At 39.3% G+C, this 13,077-nt stretch overlaps 1 protein-coding gene across 1 annotated transcript in view; it reads left to right on the top strand.

The window, feature by feature from the left end:
- Positions 1 to 1,000: 1,000 nt before the first annotated feature.
- The window catches only part of LOC137369634 (transcriptional activator GLI3-like), a 471,074-nt gene continuing 458,997 nt past the window's right edge, over positions 1,001 to 13,077 (top strand). Inside the window, exon 1 of the mRNA XM_068030965.1 lies at positions 1,001 to 1,114. The gene's annotated coding sequence lies outside the window, so the exon portion shown is untranslated. The remainder of the gene's footprint in view (positions 1,115 to 13,077) is intronic.

The raw sequence follows: 13,077 nt of genomic DNA, 5'->3' as shown, positions 1-13,077 counted from the left end.
GTTGGAATCAGGAGAGGTATGAGAGGGGAATGGGGTGGGGAATGGGGTGAGATGGGTTGGGGATATGGGGATTGGGATGGGGGTTGAGATTGGGTGGGGGCTAGGGGTACGGGTGGGGGATGGAGGTATGGGGTTGGGATGGAGGTTGGGTGGGGGGTGGGCTGGCTGGGGGTTGGGATAGGGTGGGGAATGGGCTGGGGGTATAGGGATTGGAATGGGGGATGAGGGGATGGCGTCAGGAGAGGCATGGGGGTTGGATGGGAGGTTGGGATTGGGTGGAGGATGGGATGGGGTGGGCCACGGGGGTTGGGATTCAGATTGGGTGAGGGGTAGGAGGTTTGGATGGGGGGTTGGGATTCGGATTGGGTGGGAGGATGGGATAGGGAGGGGTATGGGGGATGGGATGGGGAGGGTTATCGGAGTTGGGATTGGGGGATGGGAAAGGGAGGGGTATGGGGTTGGGTGGGATGGGGTATAGGGATGGGGATGGCGAGTGTACGGGGATGGGGTTGGGGTGGGAAGGGTATGGGGGATGGGTATAGGGATGGGATGGGGAGGGGTACCGGGATGGGTATAAGAATAGAGTTGAGAAGGGTATGGGGATGGGATGGGAAGGGGTCGGGATGGGGTGGGGTATGGGAAGGGGTATGGGGATGAGGGTTGGGAAGGAGTATGGGGATGGGATGGGGATGAGGGAATGGGATGGGATGGCGAGAGGAGGAGTACGGGGATGGGGTTGGAATGGGGAGGGGTACGGAGATGGGATGGGGCGTTGGGAGGGGAGCAGGGGGCGGAGCGCAGTTTGCGCTGAGCCGGGATGGGGGCGGCCGGGAGGCGGGAAGCTCAGACTGACAGCTCAGCTCCCGGACCCTCATTGGCCCAGGAACAGGCAGCGCGCGGAGGCGGCTGTGCTCCCTCCTGTGAAAGTCCCACTTTGTTGCAGTTGCTGTTTTTCTTTTTTAAAAAAAATAAATTATTATTTCATTTGGTAAGTGGAGGGTTGGGAAGGCGTGTATTCTCCAAGTTGTTGAGCCTCCGAGTTGCAAGCGGCATCGGTGGGGGAGCGGGAGGCGATCGCAGGACTGAGATTTCCCTCCAACTCGGCTCACAGCAGGTAAGTGCTGGCGAATGTGTCCCTGTCCCCCGTCCCCGCACTGAAACCTCACACCCGAAAAACCCCTGCAACTTGCGCTTCTTTTGAACAGTGGGAGAAATAAATCCCCCACCGCCAGCCCGGATCCTCCCCTCTCCTCCTGCCAACACACACCAAAAGTTTTTGTTGCACTCGTGGATTTTCGATGAGACTTCGTCAAACTTTCTCCCTCTCTCTCCTCCCCCCCTCTCTCTGTCTCTCTCTCTGTCTCTCCCGGTCGCCTGGAGTTTGGTTTTCTTTGAAGAGGCCGGCGGTGTTGCTGCAGCATCACGGCGGCGGGGGCAGCTGCTGTATAACTTTGCGGGACATCAAAATATTAGGGGGGGAAAAAAACTTTACTTCAACTGTGTGCGTCTTTGTCACAGATTTCGATCACACCCTCAGTCTGAGGGAAATGTTTGCCGAATTGGTATCGTGTTTTTTTTTTGCTTGCAGACATTTTTATAATGGCTGCATTTGACCGAATGAAGAGGAATAGAGAGAGAGAGAGAGTGCCGCGTCCCTCTCAGTAACACTGGGAGCACCGTGTCTCCAGTTAGCGCTGAAATACATTCCGCGCCCAATCGAAAAGCCTGAAAAGAGTAATGAGAAGCTGAGTTTTGCTTAATTCCCCGAGCTGTGTGTTTGTGGACGTGTGCCAGCCTGTGTGTGTATGTGTAAAACATTTTAGAACAAGTTGCTTCCAGCTGTTCTACATATCCCGTCTGCCAGCAAAAAAAAAAATCTGTGATGGGACCATTGGTTACGTTGCGTGGTTGTGAACGGCCTTTTATTTTAGCGCCGCGTTCACTCGGGAGACACACCAACCCATTTCAATACGAGTATTTTCCATTGACTTATGCAAAGCAGAAACTAATTGGAGCAACGTAAATAATTTATAGTAGGTATCTGATAGTTTAATACTGACGAAATACAGTACATAAACTAATAGTTAAAATCTAATAAAAGTTCTCTGCTTCTAGGAGGATTTAAAAAACCTCCAAAAGGCTAAAAAGAGTATGTATGATTATCGCTCGCTCCTGACGTGTTTCCTTATGGTGGAGATTAACGGTTCAAAATTGTCGAATTGCATCTCAATTCTTGAGAAGGGTTCTGATTGGACTGTCTTTATTTAAAGAAAGTTAGTTGACTATGAAATCCCCAGTATAATGCCACAAGTATAGACTGTATGATTAATTAAATCCGCCAAATGGTTATGTAAATGACAGTTGAAGTTTTAATAATTCAAGAGAGTTAGTTATTTTCCCCCCTATGAAATGAAGCATATGCAGTTGTATTAATGTCCCTTGAATGAGTTGCAGTAGTTTTCCGAGGAGAATATTCATAAAATCCATTAATTTAGGAGTTGGCAGTTCAACATCATTTTTACTCTGAAGTTCTCAACTAAATTTCATAAGGAAGGAAAATAGTAAAATTGCATTTGCAAAATTCCAGCTGTTCCTTGCATTTTTTTTTTATAGGGAGTGAATTTCTGCATTCTATTAGAACAGTGATTTTATTTATTAAGTCCAGTCAATTTTGTCTGGGAAATGAAATCTCACTATTGGAATGTTAATGCTATTAAACTACAGAAGATTATCTCAAAGTCATCTTTCCTTGTTTTATTTGACTGTGCTAAATCCTTTCCTACAGGATCCTAAATGTATAGTGGGAATATTTTTTCTAGCAAGCCACTTTTTCATAAGAACTAGTTTTAAGATTGGGCTACACTTTTGCTACACTTGTTGCAGCTGCTAATGGATTAAAGTAACATTTTTTAAACCGTGTTCATTTCAATTACTCAGATCCAATGGAAATTTCCAAACGCCAGGAAAGTGTTTGCTCACTTTTTTTAATATATATTGTTTAAAGATAATTCAATTTGTCTCTTGTTATGAGCTTTTAAGTGATATTACTATAGTCAGGACTTCTGATGTGGTTGTGATCGTATTATAAAATATTCAGTTTGGTCAAGAATGAATGAGAATCTTTTAAGATGTTCTCCTACTTTCGGTGCTTTTGTTTCATGCTTCTTTGAAATATGGCAGTAGACCAGGAAAGGAGCAAAACCAGAATTTTACACTTTGATGCCTTTGTCTTTGATATCTTGACAGCAAAAGGCTCACCATTGCTTTTATATACCACAAGCAGTAACATCGAGCAGCAGGCGAGTGCCTCAGTACATTTGTGTTTAACTGCAGAAGAAAAACCGGTGATGGGCAGCATGGGTTCTTATCAGATTTCTACTCCCAGATCCCAGAATACGTTGAGGGCACACCTCAGATCTAGGTAAAATCATTGTAGACTCTGCCAGTTTGCAGATACGCTATGTATTCCTAACTCCAGTGACTATTTTGTGAGCTTACAGTGCTTCCTGTTTTAAACTTCCCTTCAGAAGTTTTAGCACTTGCTAAAGGCAACCCATAAGACCCTGTTCATTTTAAAATCAGCAGCATATACTCACCCACAGCAGATCTGCACGACTTTAAAAAATTAAGATAAATAGCAGACATCCCAGTTTTCTGGAGAAATGTAATCCCAGTGGAAGTCTTTGCGTGGCTGTCAAATACTAAATGTTACACTGCATTGCATACCATCTCCTAATATTCCTAATTTTAAACTAGAATGCCTTGTGTACGAACTAAATTAAGAATTGGTTTAATATGTGTTTACTTGTCTAACCTGATCATATTCTGCACTAGACTATTGCAGAATAGATGCACTGATGAGGAATGGTTTATTTACACACACATATATTAATGCAATATAGAACTCTCCTTGACTGTAGAGTTAGCTAATTCTGTATTAGAAGTGGTAGCCGCCAATGAGGAGGAAGAGATACGGGTAAATTCGGAATTTAATAATCGACTTGGTGCCTTCAAAATTCTATATCTATCTATCTTGTGAAATTCTTCTGCAATACTGATACAGAAATTGTGACATGGTAAACCATTTTTATAAAACAAATTATTGCAGAGAGTCATGCTGAGTATCATTGCTGTTCTGCAGTCAGTAAAAATTAATAAGTGTGTCAGGTTCCTTGCTATAGTAGGCAGTTATGAAGTATAATACACACATTAATAAGGTTTTACACCAGAGTTAATGTTTCAGTCATGCTATAATGTGATCTATTAAATGTATATTCCTAATACCACAAAAAGACAGACTATCACTTATCTTAGAAAAGACCAATTAGTTTGCAATTGTAAGCATGCTGCTAAATTTACTAGAAAACCATTATTAATCTACAGGGCATTAGTGTAAATTATTCTATGAAATATTGCCCTATTTCATCGGAGTGTGTAAGGATGAAAAATGCAGTTTGTGCTCTGAGGCTTGCATCTTTTATATTTGGTTGCTATCTTTCTTTTAAACTAATACTTTAAAATTCTGTTAGAAATTCAAAAGAGATATTTAAAAACACTGGGCTCGATTTTAACCCTGTGTAAGTGATGGGTGTTGAGTGGGTTAAGATCAGGCCCACTATGTTCTGAGTGTGGTTATGCAAATTTCTGTGTCCTGTAACATTGACCATTTGTTAGTTTTGCAAAATCGTTTTGAAAACATGGAGAGGGAAAATCATGTTTGGTGCTTTAGAAACTAAATGTAATTACTTTATTTCCCAAAATGAGCAACTCCTCATTTATGATTGATTTGAGACTATTACAATGCTTACAATAACCCGTTCTAAACACCTTTAAGATGTTGGATTCTATAAGCATTGTTTTTATAAATTATGTTTAGTTTACACAGTTTGAGCCTAGATTTTGCTGACTATAGTGTTGCAGCTCCTTCACTGTTTGGATCTACAATAATATACTGATACTGGATTGGACAACACTCGCACTTCATTTAAAAAGGTTATGAAGTGCTCCATTGCACTGTTGTGTTTTTTGAAAAATCCTCAAAAAATGTAGATGTGATAAAGTACCCTGCTTAATTTTCTATCAAACATGACGGACTACTGAAAAACTACACAGTAAAATTAAATAATTGGTATCTTTGTTTAAGCATAATTGTGAAGGCATTGCTTGTGTAGACTGATAACCAGAAACACAAATTGTTTTAAATCTCTGCCTTTAACCACAACCAAACATCTAAGTTCTTAATGTGCTTTTATGCATATTGTTAAAGGCAATTAGTTTTTCCTCATTGTGATACTTTGAGAAATGTAGTTACTCAACCAGTAAAAATGTGCTAAAAGTACTGATTCTGTGTTTGTGATCTAAACTGCATGCAGTGCCGTTTCTTGACAAACGTCCAATTTTTTTTTTTAGATATTTGTGTGCAATTAGAGGCAGCCATAAGAGTAAAAAAAAGTCCCTAGATGCACTGTTGTGTTTATTAAATCGTCTCTAATTGACCTTTTTTTTCAACAGAGGTTATTTTGTGAATGAAATTATGAAAGCTTGTTTGTCAGGATGGTTTCAGTTAGCTCTCAAACTCTGAACTTGTCTGCAATGCTGTCAGCATGGCTAGGTCATTAGTCATCCATGTATTAGTGATGCCTTGAGGCTGTGTGCCCGGTCCTTCTTAACACCATCACAGATACAAAAGTATTTGTACTCTGCCGACTTGTAGAATTACTGATCATAGTTCTGCCTGACTGAGTCTGAGGTAAGCTTCTCCCTGTCTCCAAGCTGAACGTAATTGTCTCTGTCTTGCGGGGCTAAGTTTGGCTGTGATTTATGATGAAGAAAAAACTCTTTTGGCTTGTCCGTTTACAGATATCGTGTTGGAGTCATTTCATCGATAGAGAGTACGTAGTTGGTGAGGTGTGTAGTACCCAGCTGGATTTTATTAAAAACTCGTGGAAAGAGACATTTGGTAACTGGTTAAGTGAAAACAGAAAAATGTCAAATTGGCCTTGGTATTACAATATTGTTTATATCATAGATACTTGAATTTTATTGTAAACTGGGTTTGCAATTTAGTTTTGCAGTTGGTGGTTCTGGCCATCCGAAAAATCTCAAATACTTTCAGAAAATATCGTGGTCACATGGCCTAACGGTACAGTTGAGCTGTTTTATAATTTTTCTTAACAGAATGGTAGTATAAATAAATACGTAGCTAGCAGTTACTTCACTGTAAAATGTAGTGTGAGTTATAAAAGACAGAAAACCTGTGCATCCATCGCGTGCACGGTGTAAGTTTTATTTTTAGAGCAGCTGAAAATAGCAGTTTAGTTTTCATCACCAAGCGCTTAGACGTTTTTCAATAATAACGCAGGTGTAACAGGTTTAAACATGTCAATAAACCTCAACATGATTTAAGTACGGAAAAAAATCGTCGATCCTCGAGATCTGTTACACTGCTTTTGATGTGACGAAGTTTTATACAAAAATGATGAGAATTCTGATTCTTAGTGTCTGAAAACTTTAGTGTGGTTCATGTTTTGTAGAAGATACCTTTAACTGTCTAATTGATAGAAGTACTATGTGAATACAATGGCTTGGGTTAATTGCAGCAATGAGCCTTCTTGTACACACTGAAATCAAAAATTGTGTTTGAAGAAAACTGTGATTGCCATCAGTCTGTAGTTCTGGGCATGTTAAATGTTCCAGGCACTGATCTCTTCTCCTTCTAGCTTGGATAGCTTGGTAATTACTTGTCGGTTATACTTGAGTAATGACTGCAGCATGGTGGAGTACTGAATGAAACAAGGAGGGTGAGTAATTAAAAGTGTTTTGATTTTCAGCCAGCTTTTAATATTTTATAGGAATGTTGAAATACTTCCTGCAGTGTTTCCTGCCATTGTAATGTTCGTTAAAGGATGCTGGTTATTGTTGCTTGAAAAGCTGACTGGTGTGTACAGGGGAAGTCTTAATTGAGGGAGTAAAACTGTGAAGCAGAGCCAGGCTTAAGAATCAGACTTATTTTGTCTAGCTTCTGGCTAATGGAAGAATTTGCCTGGGTTCGAATTGATTTATTTTGCCCCCTTGTATTGTTAAGTTGATGCCAATACAAAAAGTCACCACTTTCTTTTAGTTTTTTTATTGTTTCAAACGTTACTTGGTTTCACTGTTTTTAAAAATGTAAATTTCATCAGGCAACAATTGCGAAAATAAAACTAACAATTTATTGTGTCTGATACCCTGCACTCTGGCTTTGGCTGCATTTTAACTTTTGGAATTATTTAAGCACTTAATCTGTATTGTGTATTTTGGAGAAATAAATATTTATTATGCTGCAGTATAACAATTTAATTTCAAAATAACCTGACTTTTAATTTGCAATCAGACAGTATAGGACTGCTTAAAGGTTTTGAATGTGATAGATTGGGCATCTCTCAGATAAGCATTTGTTGTAATACAAGTATTAGAATTGTGGCAGGAGGTGGAAAATTATACACTTTAAACAAATTTCTCTTATCTACTTATCAGAACTGACTTTTCTGTAAAAGAGAATTTTTATTTAATAAAGGGAGCTAGTGTCTTCCAGTAGAATAGGTTTATATGTATAACTTTAAAAGCTCAATATTGTACTTGCAGATTCCCAAAGTGGCCCTGTGTAACTTTATTCGAAACAAATGCTAGTTATCTTATTCATTTCAGACTAGTTGAGTGAATGGTTTGTGTTTACCATTTGTATTTGTCTTGAAATAATAGAAGTTTGTTCTGGGAATTTAATAGCCTCAGTATTTACATATTTGTCCTGTAAAAGTGCAGCTTCTAAATAGCAGCTACCTAGATGTATTTGTTATGTGTTTAATATGAGATGAATTTATAGATTAATTATTGCACTTTTCAACACTTCATTTGCTGAGCAGATCATAAGGTCATCATCTCCTTAAGTACCACATACTAAATGTACAACTTTGTGTCAGCTGTATCTGTATAGTAAGAATTTCCTTGTTGAAGCTTTGCAATGAAATTGCAGGTCTGCAAAAGGAAGGGTTGCTTAACTTGTATTTATAGCAATGAACCGTGAAAGAAAAACATTTGAGTTATTTGTAATACTATTTCAGTGCAGAATGCATTTTATAAAATAATGTAGGCAGTCTGTAGATCTGATTATTAAAAAACTGAATGAAACATACATAATTCTATTCAAGTATGAAAAAAGCCATTTGAATTATTAAATAAAAACATTCAAGAACATTTTGGTTTTTTAGAAATATTTTTTTAAAATTTATTTAGAGATACAGCACTGAAACAGGTCCTTCGGCCCACCGAGTCTGTGCTGACCATCAGCCGCCCATTTATACTAATCCTACACTAATTCCATATTCCTACCACATCCCCACCTGTCCCTATATTTCCCTACCACCTACCTATACTAGGGGCAATTGCTAATGGCTAATTAACCTATCAACCTGCAGGTCTTTGGCATGTGGGAGGAAACCGGAGCACACCCACGCAGACACAGGGAGAACTTGCAAACTCCACACAGGCAGTACCCAGAATTGAACCTTGGTCGCTGGAGCTGTGAGGCTGCAGTGCTAACCACTGTGTCACTCACACAGTACTCATTAGTCAGTGTAGATTTGAGTTTTATGGTTTATTGCCTGTGTATACATTTAGACACTGTGCTGGCGCAAACAGATTTGTTATTTTAAGACAGTATTATATGGAAGCAAGCTGACTTGCACTGCAACTTTAGGTAATCAAGGTAAACTGCATGTTAGCGTCAGAGAGGTTTACATGTGGTCTTTTCTGTTGCTGACTGAATAGGGTGTGAAAGAAAAATTTGCTTTTATATAGTGCCTTTCATGATCTCAGGATGTCCCAAATTTATTTACAGCCAATGAAGTACATTTGAAGCACAGTCACTGTTGAAATAGGAACATAGGAACAGAAGCAGGCCATTTAGCTGCTCAAGCCTGTACCACCATTCAGTTAGATTATGGCTGGTTTGCGACCTAACTTGATATACCTGCCTTTGCTCCATATCCTTTAATACCTTCGAATAATAAAAATATATCAATCTTAGATTTAAAATTTGCAATTGATATGGCATCAATTGCCATTTGCAGAAGAGAATTCCAGACTTCTACCACTATTTTTGGGTAGAAATGTTTCCTAATTTTGCTGCTGAAAGTCTGGCCCTAACTTTTAGACTATGCCGCCTAGTCCTAGGCACCCCAAATAGCGGAAATAGTTTCTCTCTGTCTATCCTATTTGCTCCCCTTAATATCCTGAAAACTTTGATTTAATAACCGCTGAACCTTCTAAATTCCAGGGAATACAACCCTAGTTTATGTACTCTGTCCTCGCAATTTAACCCTTGGAGTTAGATATCAGGTCAGCCTATGCTGCACTCCGACCAAGGCCACTGTATCTTTCCTCAGGTGTGGTGCCCCAAACCCGTCAGAGTAGTTCAGGTGTGGTCTAACTAGGGTTATATATAGCTGAATGCATGACTTCTACCCCTTTACATTCTAGTCCTTTATATTATATAAAAGCCTGTGTCCTATTATTCTTTATGATTATTTTATGTACCTGTTCATGATATTTTAATGGTGTATGTATCTGGACTCTCACGACTGTCTTGACCTGCACTGTTTCTAGCTTTTCATCATTTAGAAAGTACCCTGTTCTATCCTTTTTTGATCCAAAGTAGATGATCTCACATTTGCTTACATTGAAATCCATTTGCCACAGTTTTGTCCATTTACTTAAACTGTCAATAACTGTGTAATTTTGTGCTTCCATCTACACAGCTTACAGTCTCTCCTATCTTTGTGTCATTGGCAAATTTGGATATGTGGCTTTCCATCCCATCATCTGAGTTGGTAACAAATATAGTGAATAATTGAAGACTCAACACAGATCCCTGTGGGACACTAAGGACTGGATTTTAGTTCTGGGGTTGGGACCTCAACGTCGGGTACGTTTCCGGTCCCGACCCTGCATCACATCAGTGCCTGGTGCCCCACGTGATTTTTGAACAGCTGGTCAATCAGTGGCTATGGAGTATGCGCGTTGTCCAATAGGGATCCCGCCAGCCCTGAGAGATAGACAGCCTCCCTATTAGAGGTTGGGGGATGCCAATGTATGGATGAGAGAGGGTGCCTCAAGACAGAGACACCCTCTGAAAACTTTTTTAAAAGGTGAAATTACAACTGGCCATAGCTGCTAGACCATTACTGTGAAGGGAGAACCCCTCCACAGGGCAGTCTGAGGCCGTAGCTATGGCGATCTCACAATTGTGGCCTTGGGGTGGGAGTGAGGGGTTAAAAATGGTAGATGGATTGCTGGTCACCCCGTTCTGCCGCTGGGAGGCAGCCTCTATCTCTGGGCCGTGTTTCGTCCTCAGTGGGGCGGCCGCATATCAACTGGAAAATTTCAATCGACATTTGCAGTGTGGCCATAATAGTTACCGCTTGAACTGGCATGTTCCAATGTGGCAGCAAATTGTGGGCCCTTCATCTTCCACAGCTCTTTAAAAATTCAGCCTCACTAGTCACATCCTGCCAAGTAGAGTACCTGCCCATTATCCCCACCTTGTCTCCCACCACTCGGCCAATTTCCTAACCAGGTCAATAATTTGCCTTCAATTCCATGAGCTTCAACTTTAGCTAACAGTCTCTTTTGAGGGATTTTATCAAATGCCTTCTGGAAGTCCATATAAATAACATCCATAGATATTTCCAGTCCACAAATTTAGTCACCTCTTCAAAAAATTCAGTTTTGTCTGGCATGACCTACCCTTTACCAATCCAAGCTGGCTTTCTCTAATCAGCTGAAAATTTTCAAGGTGTTCAGTCCCAATACCCTTAATTATCGAATCTAGCGATTTCCTGACAACAGATGTTAGGTCTATAATTCCCTGGCTTCCCTCTCTCACCTTTCTGAAATAGTGAAATGTCAATTTTCTAATCTGAAGGAACAGTTCCTGAGGCAAGTGAACTATGAAAGATTGTAGTTAGGGCATCTTCAATGTTCTCACATACTTCCTTTAAAACCTGAGTTTAATATTTAATGTAGGAAACAGGGCGTTAATTTGCGCACAGCAATGTCCCACAAACAGCAATGTAATAATGATCAAATAACTATTTTTTGTGATGTTGATTGAGGGATAAATATTGGCCAGAACATTGGGAATAAATCCCCTACTCTTTTTCAAAATAGTGCCATGGATCTTTAATGCCCATCTGAGAGAGCAGTTTAACATCTCATCCAAAACGCAGCACCTGGAATGTCAGCCTAGATTTTTGTGCTCAGGTCTCTGGAGTGGTACTTGAATCCATATATTTTAATTCAGAGGCTACCAAATGAGTCATGGCTGACATGGACTAAATGTGGCCAAGAACAACAAGGTGACATCAACTGAGGCGCTTTTTGTACTAAAAAGCACAAAATGTTTGAACGTTAGAAGAAGGGGTATGTTGTGCTCAAGGAAGGAATACCTATCAGTCATACTAATTCACTTGGGCTGCTTGACTTTTCTGAATTCCCAAAGTCTAACTTGCCATTGTATTTGCTGCTTCTTTAACATGTATGAAAGTTGGGGTACAATATGTACTAAGAATTTGCAGAAACAAACTTGTGTGTTGAGAGCTTTTGGGGAAGGGTGTGGGAATATCTTAATGTGAAGTCCTGCTATGTTAATTGAATGTGTTCCTTGCAACTGGCCCACAGGCGTCTATCATGAGGAGATGACAGCACTGTTATCATTAATGACAAGTAGAGGACTTTACTACTGTACTGTTTCATAATGTTTCTCTGGATTTGTAGTCAGCTAATGTGAACCAGGATCATACCACATGACAGCTTCATTTTTATTTTGCTGATATACTTCATGAAGATGATATCACAATGGAATGTAATTGGATATAATGTCACAGAACCGCTCCATAAATGTATCTATTGAGATTACACTTAAAATGGACTTTTACATCTAACTTGTATCATTTTAGTTATCAAGTATGTGGACCGATAGAAAAATATATCAGGCGGAAGTGTGGGGTGTACTTTCATTTTAGACCTTTCATGATCTGAACTGTTATCACATGCCTCCTTGTCATACATTCTTTATGATTTAAATAAGATTATTAGATTCATGATTGGCTAAATTTCCACTGGAAAAACTGGTGATGCTTTTGCTTTGGAAGTTACATTAGCTTTTTTAATTGCCTGGTAATTGATCCTTCAGTGTTTTTACTCCTCTTGGCTGTAGTTTAAATTTCCATCTTGCTCTAATTGCACTTTTAATGTTTTTACATATACATTCTTGCTGAAAAATGTCTTGAGCTGCAGTGATTGACTTTGAAGAGTTGTGCATATTAGATGTATCCTGCAATTGTTTGAACTTCTGGTAATTTCCTCCTCTCCTTTCCCATTTTCCTGATACATACATAGAAGCATATAGGAAGCCAGAAGGATGCCATTTGAGCCTGCACGGCTTTTTCAAAGAGCATTCTAGTTCGTACCACTCTCCTGCTCTTTCCTCATATACCTGAGATAGATTTTCCTTGAAATATTTGTCCAATTTTGTTTTGACTGTTATCCTAAATCCACAGTTAGTCTTGTAACACAGTTTACGTCTAGTGGATGACTATTAGACTTTTTTTTAAATTAATAATTCAATATAATGCTGTAACAATTCTGTGCAAATTCAGCAGAACATTACGAAGTAGTACAGTGGTAAACATTTTTCCCCTTTAAAATGAAGTGTTTTTGTTGTACTCAGTTACATCTTTAGTCCTGAGTACAATAATACAAACACAAGTTTAATTTAAATAGTAATGCAAGAGCAAAAGGAGTTCTGACAAAAGCTCATTTACCTGAAACATTAACTCTGTTTCTCTCTACAGATGCTGTCAGATCTGCTGAGTATTTCCAACATTTTCAGTTTTTATATTAATTTAAATATTATTTCTATTACTAAATTTGAAACGTGTATGCAATTGGCTGCTTATTTTTATTTGGAGATTGCTACCAGTGTTAGAATTAATGTTGTCACATCCCTGCATAAATTTGGCAACTAAATCTGATGTGTGG

The sequence above is a fragment of the Heterodontus francisci genome, chromosome 5 (assembly GCF_036365525.1).
Source record: "Heterodontus francisci isolate sHetFra1 chromosome 5, sHetFra1.hap1, whole genome shotgun sequence".
Taxonomy (NCBI): Eukaryota; Metazoa; Chordata; class Chondrichthyes; order Heterodontiformes; family Heterodontidae; genus Heterodontus; species Heterodontus francisci.
Note: the sequence above shows the minus strand (reverse complement) of the source record. Positions and strands in the feature narration are given on the sequence as shown.